Consider the following 12540-nt stretch of genomic DNA (forward strand, 5'->3'; position numbering starts at 1 on the left):
ATTATGACACGCTCCATCATTGTCATATTGCTATGCATGATCATGTAGTTGACATCGTATTTGTGGCAAATCCACCGTTCATAATCCTTTCATACATGTCACTCATGAGTCATTGCACATCCCGGTACACCGCCGGAGGCATTCATATAGAGTCATATTTTGTTCTAAGAATCGAGTTGTAATTCTTGAGTTGCAAGTAAATAAAAGTGTGATGATCATCATTATTAGAGCATTGTCCTAGTGAGGAAAGGATGATGGAGACTATAATTCCCCCATAAGTCGGGATGAGACTCCGGACGAAAAATAAATAAATAAAAGAGGCCAAAGAAGCCCAAATAAAAAAATAAAAAAAGAGGCCATAAAAAAGGGAAAGGCCCAAATAAAAAAAATAAAAAAGAGAGAAAAGAGAGAAGGGGCAATGCTACTATCCTTTTACCACACTTGTGCTTCACAATAGCACCGTGATCTTCATGATAGAGAGTCTCCTATGTTGTCACTTTCATATACTAGTGGGAATCTTTCATTATAGAACTTGGCTTGTATATTCCAATGATGGGCTTCCTCAAAATGCCCTAGGTCTTCGTGAGCAAGCAAGTTGGATGCACACCCACTTTGTTTCTTTTGTTGAGCTTTCATACATTTATAGCTCTAGTGCATCTGTTGCATGGCAATCCCTACTCACTCACATTGATATCTATTAATGGGCGTCTCCATAGCCCGTTGATATGCCTAGTTGACATGAGACTATCTTCTCCTTTTTGTCTTCTCCACAACCACCATTCTATTCCACCTATAGTGCTATGTCCATGGCTCACGCTCATGTATTGCATGAAGATTGAAAAAGTTTGAGAACATCAAAAGTATGAAACAATTTCTTGGCTTGTCATCGGGGTTGTGCATGATTTAAATATTTTGTGTGGTGAAGATGGAGCATAGCCAGACTATCTGATTTTGTAGGGATAACTTTCTTTGGCCATGGTATTTTGAGAGGACATAATTGCTTAGTTAGTATGCTTGAAGTATTATTATTTTTATGTCATTATTAAACTTTTGTCTTGAATCTTATGGATCTGAATATTATTGCTACAATAAAGAGAAATACATGATGAATATGTTAGGTAGCATTCCACATCAAAAATTCTGTTTTTATCATTTACCTACTCGAGGACGAGCAGGAATTAAGCTTGGGGATGCTGATACGTCTCCAACGTATCTATAATTTTTGATTGTTCCATGCTATTATATTATCAACCTTGGATGTTTTATATGCATTTATATGCTATTTTATATGATTTTTGGGACTAACCTATTAACCTAGAGCCCAGTGCCAGTTTCTGTTTTTACCTTGTTTTAGAGTATCGCAGAAAAGGAAAATCAAACGGAGTCCAATTGACCTGAAACTTCACGGAACTCATTTTTGGAAGGAAAGCAACCCGGGAGACTTGGAGGTGACATTGGATACTTGAGGTGACATTGGAGTATCTAGGTGACATTAGGGTTTTGGTTGATTTGTGTCTTAAGGTGTTATTCTAGTACGAACTCTAGGGCTGTTTGTGACACTTATAGGAATATCCCAACGGATTGATTGGAAAGAATAACTTTGAGGTGGTTTCGTACCCTACCATAATCTCTTCGTTCGTTCTCCGCTATTAGTGACTTTTGAGTGACTCTTTGTTGCATGTTGAGGGATAGTTATGTGATCCAATTATGTTATCATTGTTGAGGGAACTTACACTAGCGAAAGTATGAACCCTAGGCCTTGTTTCAACGCATTGCAATACCGTTTGTGCTCACTTTTATCATTAGTTACCTTGCTGTTTTTATATTTTCAGATTACAAAAACATATATCTACCATCCATATTGCACTTGTATCACCATCTCTTCGCCGAACTAGTGCACCTATACAATTTACCATTGTATTGGGTGCGTTGGGGACACAAGAGACTCTTTGTTATTTGGTTGCAGGGTTGCTTGTGTCGGATTTCGGGTTCCGGCAGACCCTTGAGGTTCGAACACTGGGGTGCGCGTGGAGATTTCGCTTCCTACCTACCTGCACCCCTCCGCCTCGCTAAGATCTTAGCTATGGAAAGAACAACACAAGAGACATAGGGTTTATACTGGTTCGGGCCACCGTTGTGGTGTAATACCCTACTCCAGTGTGTGGCATGGTGGATTGCCTCTTGGGCTGAGGATGATGAATGATACAAGGAAGAACAGCCTCGCGAGGGTCTGTTCTTGGCTAGGGCGATGAACTGCTGGGAACAGTTCAGCCACCCTTCTCTCTCTCTCTCTGATCGAACCCCTCCTATTGAACCTCTCTCCTCTCTAACCTCTCTCCTGTTGAACCCTTCCTGTCGAACCCTCCTATCGAACCTCTCTTCTTGAATCCTTCCTGTCGAACCCTCCTATCGAACCTCTCTTCTTGAACCCTTCCCGTCGAACCCTCCTATCGAACCTCTCTTCTTGAACCTCCCCTCTTCTGTGGGTGGCTGGTCCTATTTATAGAGGCCCTGGTCCTCTTCCCAAATATTGAGCGGGAAGGGAGCCAACAATGGCAGGCTAATTTGAAGGGGGATAGCTAGTACTAGCTACCCTGACAAAAGTAGTCTTCGCCTGTGTAAAGCTTTGGTGGTGACGCTGTCTTGGGCTCCACGATGACCTCCGTCTTGCAGTCCTCCTGGTCTTGGTCTTGTTGCACCAAAATGGCAACCTTTGCCTGATGCCTCGGTACTCCACGGCTGCGCTTGCCCCCTTTGCACCAAAGAGGAAAGGAGGACACTGCGCGGGCTAGCACCCGCCTGGCGCCCTTGGTCGTCATGGCTTGCGTCACGGGCACCTCGTGAGGTACCCCGCCTTGATCTCTCCGCCTCCTCGCGAGCCAGCCTGATGAGGCCATTCCCGAGGAAGCTCCGTGTCGTCCGCCCCGCGAGGCTTGGCCCCTCACGAGGGTCTTGGGTCTATGTTGATGAAGATGGGCCGTGCTGGGCCCCCCTTTGAGCCACGCCACAGGCCGCAGGCAGGCAAGTCTGGAGACCCCCGTTCCCAGAACGCCGACAGTAGCCCCCGGACCCAAGGCGCGCCCGGACTTGGCCGTGCAGGGAGGCGGAAGGGCAAGAGCGAAGCGCCGTGGGCCCTAACTGCCTGCGGCCTTGGGCGCCGCGTGGTGGTTGACTAGACGTGGGCACCTCAGCAACCGCACGAGTTGATAAGGGAGCGGCATCTGCCCAGGCTTTGCTTTTTGCTTTCTCTGGTTGCTGCTCAGATCCCCTTTCTTACGCCTCTCCTTCCTTCCTCCAAAATTTCCAGATCTACTTCGACCGCGTGACCTAGGAAGCCATGGCGCCTCGTCAGTCCCCGGCCGGAGCTTGGTACTCGTTTGCCCTGGACTCGCCAAACGTGTCGGAGGCGAGCCTTGCCCAGTTGCGCCGGATGGCGGCGGCGCAGGGCATCAACGGGGCGAAGGTTCTCAAGGCTGGCTCCGCCACCCCGGAGGGCCAAGGGAGCACCTTCTATCCGTTCTTCGTAAGTGCCATTGCCGTTGGCCTGGTGCCTCCCTTCTCCGAGTTCTTCTTCTCTGTCCTCCGCCATTACAAGCTACAGGCTCTGCATCTCCACCCCAACTCCATCCTTCTCCTGGCAATCTTCGCCTATTACTGTGAGGCTCACGTAGGGGTGCAACCCTCAGTGGCTTTGCTGCGCCACTACTTCTACCTCCGGACCTCTCGCGGTCCTTCTTCCGCGTGCGTGAGCTTCATCGCGTACGGTGGCGCCATTGCCATCTCGAACCCCGGAAAAAGGATTGAGGGCTTCAGGAGCAAGTGGGTCTTGGTGGATGCTGGGGCATCCACCCTCGGCTGATCTTGCCCACGGAGCATCCCTCGAGCTCCAGCGATTGGGGTCGAGCGGAGCTCGTGGACCCCCGTGCGAAGCTGGTGCTGGAGAAGATGGACGCGGATCTGAGGCCGGCCAACATGGCGGCGGCGAAGCTGACTGGCACGTTGCTGCTGAGGGAATTCCTGGAGCACCAGCTAGCTCCACTTCGGTGGTACTCACTTCCGATATGGAGGCCCCATCCGAGCCCCGCGGCCTGGGCCGACGGAGATCTGGCTGCGGTCCTCCAATCTCTGGTTGGGGGCGATGTGGCGAGGTTGGAGGGCGCTCCTACGCCCTTGTTCCTCCGCGACGACTGGGAGCAGGTAGTGGAGCCCATGCCCGTCTTCAACGGGGATGGGCCCATGCCCATGGAAACTCCCGAGGAACCGATGGACGTGCCCTCCGACGATTCCAACGAAGAGGAGGAAGGAGGGGAGCGGGAAAGAGGGCCTGACTCCGAGGCGACTGACGGAGAGTCGAGGGCTCCCCTTCCCCGGCACAGGTCCCGCGTTCTCTGCCTCTCTCCGAGCGATGACGACAAGGATGACGGCGAGCAGGACGGCGGGAGCTTGCCCCTGATCCCGAAGAAGGACAGGACCGGGCTTATCTCCTGCGGGTCTACCCCGGCCCCGAGGCGGACCGCAGGCGCACCTTCCGCTTCCAAGCTTCCCGAGGTTGACCCTTCCAGCCAGCTTTTAGGCTTCAAATTTGGCTGGAGGCTGCTCGAGCTCACCGGCGACGACCCATAAGCGTTTGATCCTTGTCTTTATTTCTTGTCCTGCTTCTGAGGCTTGACGTCCACATTTCTTGGATAGGCTGGCGCCCACAGCAAAGAAGCCGAAGGGAGCTCCTGAGGTTCCACCCATGGCAGCGCCTTTGCCCGCGAAGGAGGGTGACCGCGACGCACGGGCTTCTCCTACCCGGTAGTCCTCGCGAGGCCAGGCGGAGCCGGCTGGGGCGAGCTCAGCCCCCACGGCCCATGTGACTCCCGAGGTGTCCTTGCCTGCCGCCGCCACTACAGCCGTTGGGGCGCAGCAGACTCCGCCTCAGGATGCTGTGGCCGCGCTGCCGCCTTCTCCTCCTACTCCACCGGCTGCTGTCTCTCCGACTCCTTCTGCCGTTCTGGAACATGCTGCTGCTGAGCTGGACCGACTGCGGCTGGATCTTCTCAGCGCCGACCCTCACTTGGTGGCCGGGCGCTTGGATCTGGCTTCAGGATGGGTTTGCTCCGACGCTTCGATTCGGGCGGCGCTGGTCCAGGCCTCAACGGCTTGCGATGAGGAGAAACAGGTCGTCCTTAAGGCAAAGGCTGCTCGTGACGCAGCCCTGGGGGAGGCGGTCGACGCCCGTGGTCGCTGCAAGCCGCTTGAGGACGAGCTGCAAGGCCTGCGGGACCAGCTCGTGAAAGAGGCCCACCTTCGCCAAGAGCAGGAAGAAGGCGTGAAGGCTCGCGAGGCAGCCGTCAAGGAGAGGGAGGTCAAGCTCAGGAAGCGCCGTGACCGCCTAGGCGCGCTGGAGCAGGAGTTGGGGGCAAGGAAGGCCGAGCTGGACGACAAGGCCCTGGTTCTTGCTGAGGACCGCGTGGCCTTCACGGAGATGGAGGCGAAGGCTCGCTCCTCGCTGAGGACGCTTTACGACAACGGCCTGGAGAGCCCGCTGGCTGGCGCCGAGGACGGCCCCGCCAAGCTGCTTCCCTTCCTGGTTCGTGCTCTCGAAGATGTCGCCCTTGGCCTTGGCCCCACGGTTGAGGCTGAGGCACGTGTCCTATCTTCTGCAGCACTAACGCGGGTCCTCACCCACATCTACCTTTGCGATCCCGGCGTCGACCTTGACAGCCTGCTGGAGCCAGTAAGCGGCGAGCGTGCCGCTGTCGCTACCGAGGCCATGAAGGGTCGCGCGGAGGCTCTGCTGGGGAAGTTCCGGGCCTTCAACACCAAGCCGAAGCAAGGCGCTGCCGACCCCACTGCTCTGTAAGGCGAACCCATTCTGCGCTGCTCCTCCGCCGACAGGTGACTCCGTCGTGGCTCCTGTCCTGCCTTTAATTCCTGCACATGTATCATGCCTCGGGGAGGCGTTTAAACCTGTGTTTGGCATTGAGATAACAATGTGGACTGTAATATTTGCTTTTGAATTCCTCGAAATTTGCGCTTTTCCTTCCTACTTGCTTATGTTCTACGCCGGTAGAGCTCGGCCCCGCGCATACCTCACCCAGCGTTAGTCCCGACCGGAAACTAGGACGGGGCCAAGGAGTGAGGGGCTACGTGACAAGTTAGGCTCCTGAGTCGTGATGCTCAGGAGTCCCCCTTGGGGCACGAACAGCAAGTAGGGAGGTGTGATGTGGGTGGATCTACCGTTCTACGTCTGCAGAGCCCGGCCGCGCGCATACCTCACCCAGCGTTAGCCTTTCGGAACTAAGGAGTGAGGGGCTACGTGACCAGTTAGGCTCCTGAGTCGCGATGCTCAGGAGTCCCCCTTGACGGTCAAACGACATTCGTACCTTGGCTCCGCTCGGGGAGAGACGCGCGACGAACCAGGCCCCCGGGGGGGCCCGGCTGGGCGGCGTGCGTCTAGGCGTGACCCAGGCGCAGCCCCCGTGCCCAGCCCCCTCGCGCGGCACTCCCGAGGGGAGGCGTTACGATGAGGCTAGACACTAAGCTCTGGGCTCCCTGAGGTTGATGCGGCCCGGGGGCCACCCTCAGTTGTTTATCACCAGCGCGGAGCATAGCACTTCCATATGTGTACGGGCATAGCCGCTCCTCGGCAGTGTCGTCAGCCAGCGCGGAGCATGGTGCTTCCACTGGTACGTGGGAGGGGGCCCCCCTCCGGGAGGAGCCCCCGGGGCGTGTACAGCCCCGCCCTGACACGTGGCTGGCACGGTAGGGCCTGGCGAGGTGTATCTGGGCACCCGTGAGCCAGTGCGGGACTCACGGGGCCCTACCTCTAGGCGGGTTGCGCCTGGCACTAGGCCTTATCTTGTGATGTGTCCCTGCAAATTCGGTTAGATGTCGGCACTCTACGTCCTCGGGTCCCGGCCCTCGAGCTGGTCTCAGCCGTCGCTGGTATGCCAGGTCGCGATGCCGTGGACAAGGCCAGAGGGTGAGGGCTGGAGAGCCAGTAAGAGCCCTGAGTCGCGATGCTCAGCTACCCCCCCTTTAACGTGCAAGTGGTCGGCATGGAGAAGAAGAGGTGCCGTGGACCGGCACCAAATAATCTAGCATGGTGAGCATAACGCATAACTGGGAATAAACGCAAATGGGATACATGCCGCTGGGTCTGGCCCAAGCGACTTGGGGATCATGCAGCCCGAGGGGCGCCCCCAATAAGTTAAGCTAACAACATGAAATAAAAGGGATACATGCCGCAGGGACGGACCCACGCGGCCTGGGAATAACGCAGCCCTGGGGGGCGCTCCCAGCTGGAAGTGAAACTTGAAAGATGTCACCTGATGACGTTGAGGAAGAAGGGGTGTTGGTGTAGCAGACTTGGTGGGCTGCAGAAGCCAATCCTCACGAGCCCCTAGGCCCGGGGGCCTCGGGAGGCTCTGGAGGTGCTGGCGGCTCCCCGCGGACCATCTTCATCTCCGCCAGGGCTGCGGAACGCTGGCCTCTTGTGCCTCCATGATGCCCCTTATGAGGCGCTGGTACGTGGCAGCCATGTTCGGCAAGCCGTAAGGCATGTGAACGTAGCTGTGGGGTGGACCTCTGCAGCGCCCCACTCGCGAGGGCCAGAGGCGCTCCAGGGAGGCGACTCGGTTGAGCCCTGGTATGTCGATGCAGACGCGCAACCCACCATCCTCGCCTGGATGGGGGGCCACTGCTGGTAGACGGCGGCCGCCTTTCATGACTCTTGACTCCTGTAGCTCCTGAATGGCCTTGCTGACGAACTCCTGAGGGTCTGGCCCTCCTTGCCTTACTCCTTCTTGAGGAAAACGTGCTTCGAAACACGCCTCCATGTGGTGCCCAAGCGCCTTCCTCGTGACCCTAGCCAGGTCGGTGGCCCTCCAGGGGAGAGCCCCCGAGCCCTGCCTAAGGAGGGCGCCGGGCGCGCTTTCCTATGCGATGGAAGGAGGTTCCCCCTGGGCAGGCACGGGCCCTGAGGGGCCTGCCTCCTGAGGAGCCGGGCCGGACGATGTCTTCTTCTTCTTGGGGACGATCTCGGGAAGCCTCCTGCTTCCGCGATCCGGGTCTTCCAGTGACGCGGCCTGAAAGGCTCGTTCCAGGGAACACACCGCATCCTTCTCTTCATAGGGCAGCGTGATGACTCCGCCACTTCCTGGCATCTTGAGGACGTTGTAGCCGTGGTGGGCCATGAACTTGGCCAGCGCTGGGTACCCAAGGATGGCGTTGTACGGCAGGCGAATGTGAGAGACGTCGAAGTCGATGAGCTCGGTTCGGTAGTTTTCGCGTGCCCCGAAGGTGACAGGGAGGCGGGCCTGCCCAATCGGGACCGTGGAGCCGTCGGTGACTCCGGAGAAAGGCTTGGTTGGCTGAAGCTGGCTGTGGGGCACTTGGATATTGTTGAATGTTTCCACAGACAGGACGTTGAGCCCCGCCCCGCCATCGATGAGGGTCCTGGTGACCACCACGTTGCTGATGATTGGGGAACAAAGCATTGGGAGGACTCCGGCTGTAGCCGCACACTTGAGCTGATCTGCTGAGCTGAACGTGATGGCGCACGCCGACCACCTGAGAGGGCACGTGGCTTCAAGCCTGGGGAGGACTGCATTCACTTCGCGGGCGAACTGCTTGAAGATGCGTTGAGAGGCTAGGGCTTGAGCCCCGCCCAAGATGCAGGCGATCGCGCGCGGCTCCTGGAAGCCCCCAGCCTCCTCGTCCTGGTGGCGGTCCTCGTTTCTCCTTGGTTGCGGCGGCAGCGGAGGGTGGCCTGCGTTGCCTTGCGACCGATCCTCGCGAGGCCGACCCCTCCAGTCTCCCTCATGAGGCGGGTCTTGCCGGCGATCCTCATGAGGTTGATCGCGCCACCCTTGGCGCGGGCCACGGTCTTCCCAGCGTCATGCGTTCCTTCCTCCTCCTCGACCGTAGCCCCGGTCACCGCGGTCGGGGCGACGGCCGATCCTTCCTTCTCGCACGGCTCGGAGCTCTTGACATTCATTGGTGTTGTGGGTGTGGAGGTCGTGGTACACGCAGTACCGGCTGCCCTTGGAAGGTTCGGGTTGATCTCTGCCCCGCTTGGTGTCTAGTTCTGCCGCGAGCACGACAGCCCCCTTGCGCTTCACATCCTTGGCCTTGGGCTTCTTCTCTTTCGGGTCCGCGGCAGGCAACTCGAGGAGGGAGAGACGCCCTTCCTCAGCCCTGGCGCATTTGGTTGCCAAGTTGAACAGCTCCAAAGAAGTGCACAGGTCTTCATGCATCGCCAGCTCCTCCTTCATCTTGACATCACGCACGCCGTCGGAGAAGGCTGAGATGATGGCCTCCTCAATCACCCTGGGAATCTTGAGGCGTGCGTTGTTGAAGCGCTGGATGTACTTCTGCAGGCTCTCTCCGGGTTGTTGCTTGATGCGGCGCACGTCGCTCACAGCGGGTGGCCGGTCGCGAGTACCTTGGAAGTTGGCGATGAAGCGGGTGCGCATCTCGTCCCAGGAGGAGATCGTGCCTGGAGCCAGGTTCAGGAGTAAGGTGCGGGCCCCGTCCTTGAGCGCCATGGGAAACCAGTTCGCCATGACCTTCTCGTCTCCGTTGGCAGCTTCGATGCCCAGCTCGTAGAGCTGGAGGAACTCTGCAGGGTCAGTCGTGCCGTCGTAGCGAGGAGGCAGGCCTGCCTTGAACTTTCCAGGCCACACGACACTACGTAGCTCGGCGGTGAAGGCATGGCAGCCTGCTGTGGCCACGGGAGGCCTTGAGTGACGGAGAGCTTGGTCTTGCATGTCCCCACACGCTGCAGCTGGGTCTTGACGTGCGGGAGCAGGAGCATGGTCGTGACGTGCTGGAGCAGGGAGCGCCCGGGCAACTTCTTGCGGGCGAGGGACTTCCTGGCAGCTCTGCTCTTGCTGCGCTGGCACCTGACGGAGCGGGTTCCGCCCAGGGGCCACGCGCCTTGGAGCCATGGTGCCTTCTTGAGGAGGAGGCAGTCGGGGCGCCACCGGAGCTTCGTCGCCCGCGCGGGGCGGGGTGCGGTGCAGCGGAACGGACGGCGCAGGAGAGCCCCCTGCGGCGCGGACGAGCTCGGCGACGCGGTCGAGCCATTCTTCGTAGACGTCGTCGACGGGGCGGTAGCGCAGGAGCTCGTTTTCCGTGATGAGCGCAGCTCGAGCCTCCATGGATGCGCGGAGCGCGCGGGACGAAGAACCAGCTAGGGGGAGCGAGGGAGTTGCGGTGTGGTCGTCTTGCCGCACGGACGGATGCTGAGACGATGCTTGTTGCTCGTCCCCCGCCGGGCCGGTGGCGGCGTTGACGGCAGGTGACGGGGAACGTGAGGACGCCCGCCGACAGGAGCCGTCTGGGCGACACGAGCGTCAGACATGGGTGCGATGGTCGGAGGAGAACAGGGTGGTGGAAGACGAATTCCGGCGCACCCCTACCTGGCGCGCCAAATGTCGGATTTCGGGTTCCGGCAGACCCTTGAGGTTCGAACACTAGGGTGCGCGCGGAGATTTCGCTTCCTACCTACCTGCACCCCTCCGCCTCGCTAAGATCTTAGCTATGGAAAGAACAACACAAGAGACACAGGGTTTATACTGGTTCGGGCCACCATTGTGGTGTAATACCCTACTCCAGTGTGTGGCGTGGTGGATTGCCTCTTGGGTTGAGGATGATGAATGATACAAGGAAGAACAGCCTCGCGAGGGTCTGTTCTTGGCTGGGGCGATGAACTGCTGAGAAGAGTTCAGCCACCCTTCTCTCTCTCTCTCTCTGATCGAACCCCTCCTATTGAACCTCTCTCCTCTCTAACCTCTCTCTTGTTGAACCCTTCCTATCGAACCCTCCTAACGAACCTCTCTTCTTGAACCCTTCCTGTCGAACCCTCCTATCGAACCTCTCTTCTTGAACCCTTCCTATTGAACCCTCCTATCGAACCTCTCTTCTTGAACCTCCCCTCTTCTGTGGGTGGCTGGTCCTATTTATAGAGGCCCTGGTCCTCTTCCCAAATATCGAGCGGGAAGGGATCCAACAATGGCGGGCTAATTTGAAGGGGGACAGCTAGTACTAGCTACCCTGACAAAAGTAGTCTTCACCTGCGCAAAGCTCTGGTGGTGACACCGTCTTGGGCTCCACGATGACCTCCGTCTTGCAGTCCTCCTGGTCTTGGTCTTGTTGCACCAAAATGGCAACCTTTGCCTGATGCCTCGGTACTCAGCGGCTGCGCTTGCCCCCTTTGCACCAAAGAGGAAAGGAGGACACTGCGCGGGCTGGCACCCGCCTGGCGCCCTTGGTCGTCATGGCTTGCGTCACGGGCACCTCGTGAGGTACCCCGCCTTGATCTCTCCGCCTCCTCGCGAGCCAGCCTGATGAGGCCGTGCCTGAGGAAGCTCCGTGTCGTACGCCCCGCTAGGCTTGGCCCCTCGCGAGGGTCTTGGGTCTATGTTGATGAAGATGGGCCGTGTTGGGCCCCCCTTTGAGCCACACCGCAGGCAGGCAAGTCTGGGGACCCCCGTTCCCAGAACGCCAACAGCTTGAGAGAGACCATCTTCATCCTACGCCTCCTACGGATTGATAAACCTTAGGTCATCCACTTGAGGGAAATTTGCTATTGTCCTACAAACCTCTGCACTTGGAGGCCCAACAACGTCTACAAGAAGAAGGTTGTGTAGTAGACATCATCCTGCTTTATTACTTATCATAATATATACAACGTCAAAGTATGTACATTACGAGAGCCGGTGGCTCAAGTGTAGTAAGGCCAAAGATGAGCAATATTCCACGGCTCGCGGGTCTCCTCCTCCGATTTACGTGAGTGTTTGTGCTCTCGAACATTGATAAGGTAATATGACCCATTGTTTAACTTCTTGCTGACCACAGAGGGTCCTTCCCAAGGTGGGGATAGCTTGTGCGCATCAGACTGATCCTGGATGAGCCGGAGCACCAGGTCACCTTCTTAAAAGGTTTTGGACTTAACCCGACGGCTGTGATAACGGCACAGGTCCTGTTGGTAAATTGCTGATCGAGCCGCTGCCAAGTCTCGCTCCTCATCTAATAAGTCAAGCGCATCCTGTCGGGCTTGCTCGTTATCAGCTTCAATGTAAGCCGCCACGCGGGGTGAGTCATGACGGATGTCACTAGGCAGGACTGCTTCCGCTCCATAAACCATGAAGAAAAGCGTATAACCTGTATACCTATTAGGGGTAGTATTGATGCTCCATAGCACCGAGGGTAACTCCTCTACCCAACAACCTGGCGTCCGTTGTAAAGGAACGATAAGCCGGGGCTTGAGACCTTTTAAGTTTCCTGGCTTGCTCTTTCAGCTTGACCATTAGATTGGGGGTGAGCCACTGACGAAACATCAAGCCGGATATGCTCACATTGACAAAATTCCTCCATAGCACCTTTGGATAGATTAGTACCATTATCAGTTATAATGTTGTGTGGAAAGCCAAAATAAAAGATCAACTTTTTCATGAACTGAACCACTGTGGCTGCATCACATTTACTAACCGGCTCTGCCTCAACCCATTTTATGAATTTGTCAACGGCCACCAAAATATGTGTCTT

This window comes from Triticum dicoccoides, chromosome 3A, assembly GCF_002162155.2.
Source record: "Triticum dicoccoides isolate Atlit2015 ecotype Zavitan chromosome 3A, WEW_v2.0, whole genome shotgun sequence".
In the NCBI taxonomy this organism is placed as follows: Eukaryota; Viridiplantae; Streptophyta; class Magnoliopsida; order Poales; family Poaceae; genus Triticum; species Triticum dicoccoides.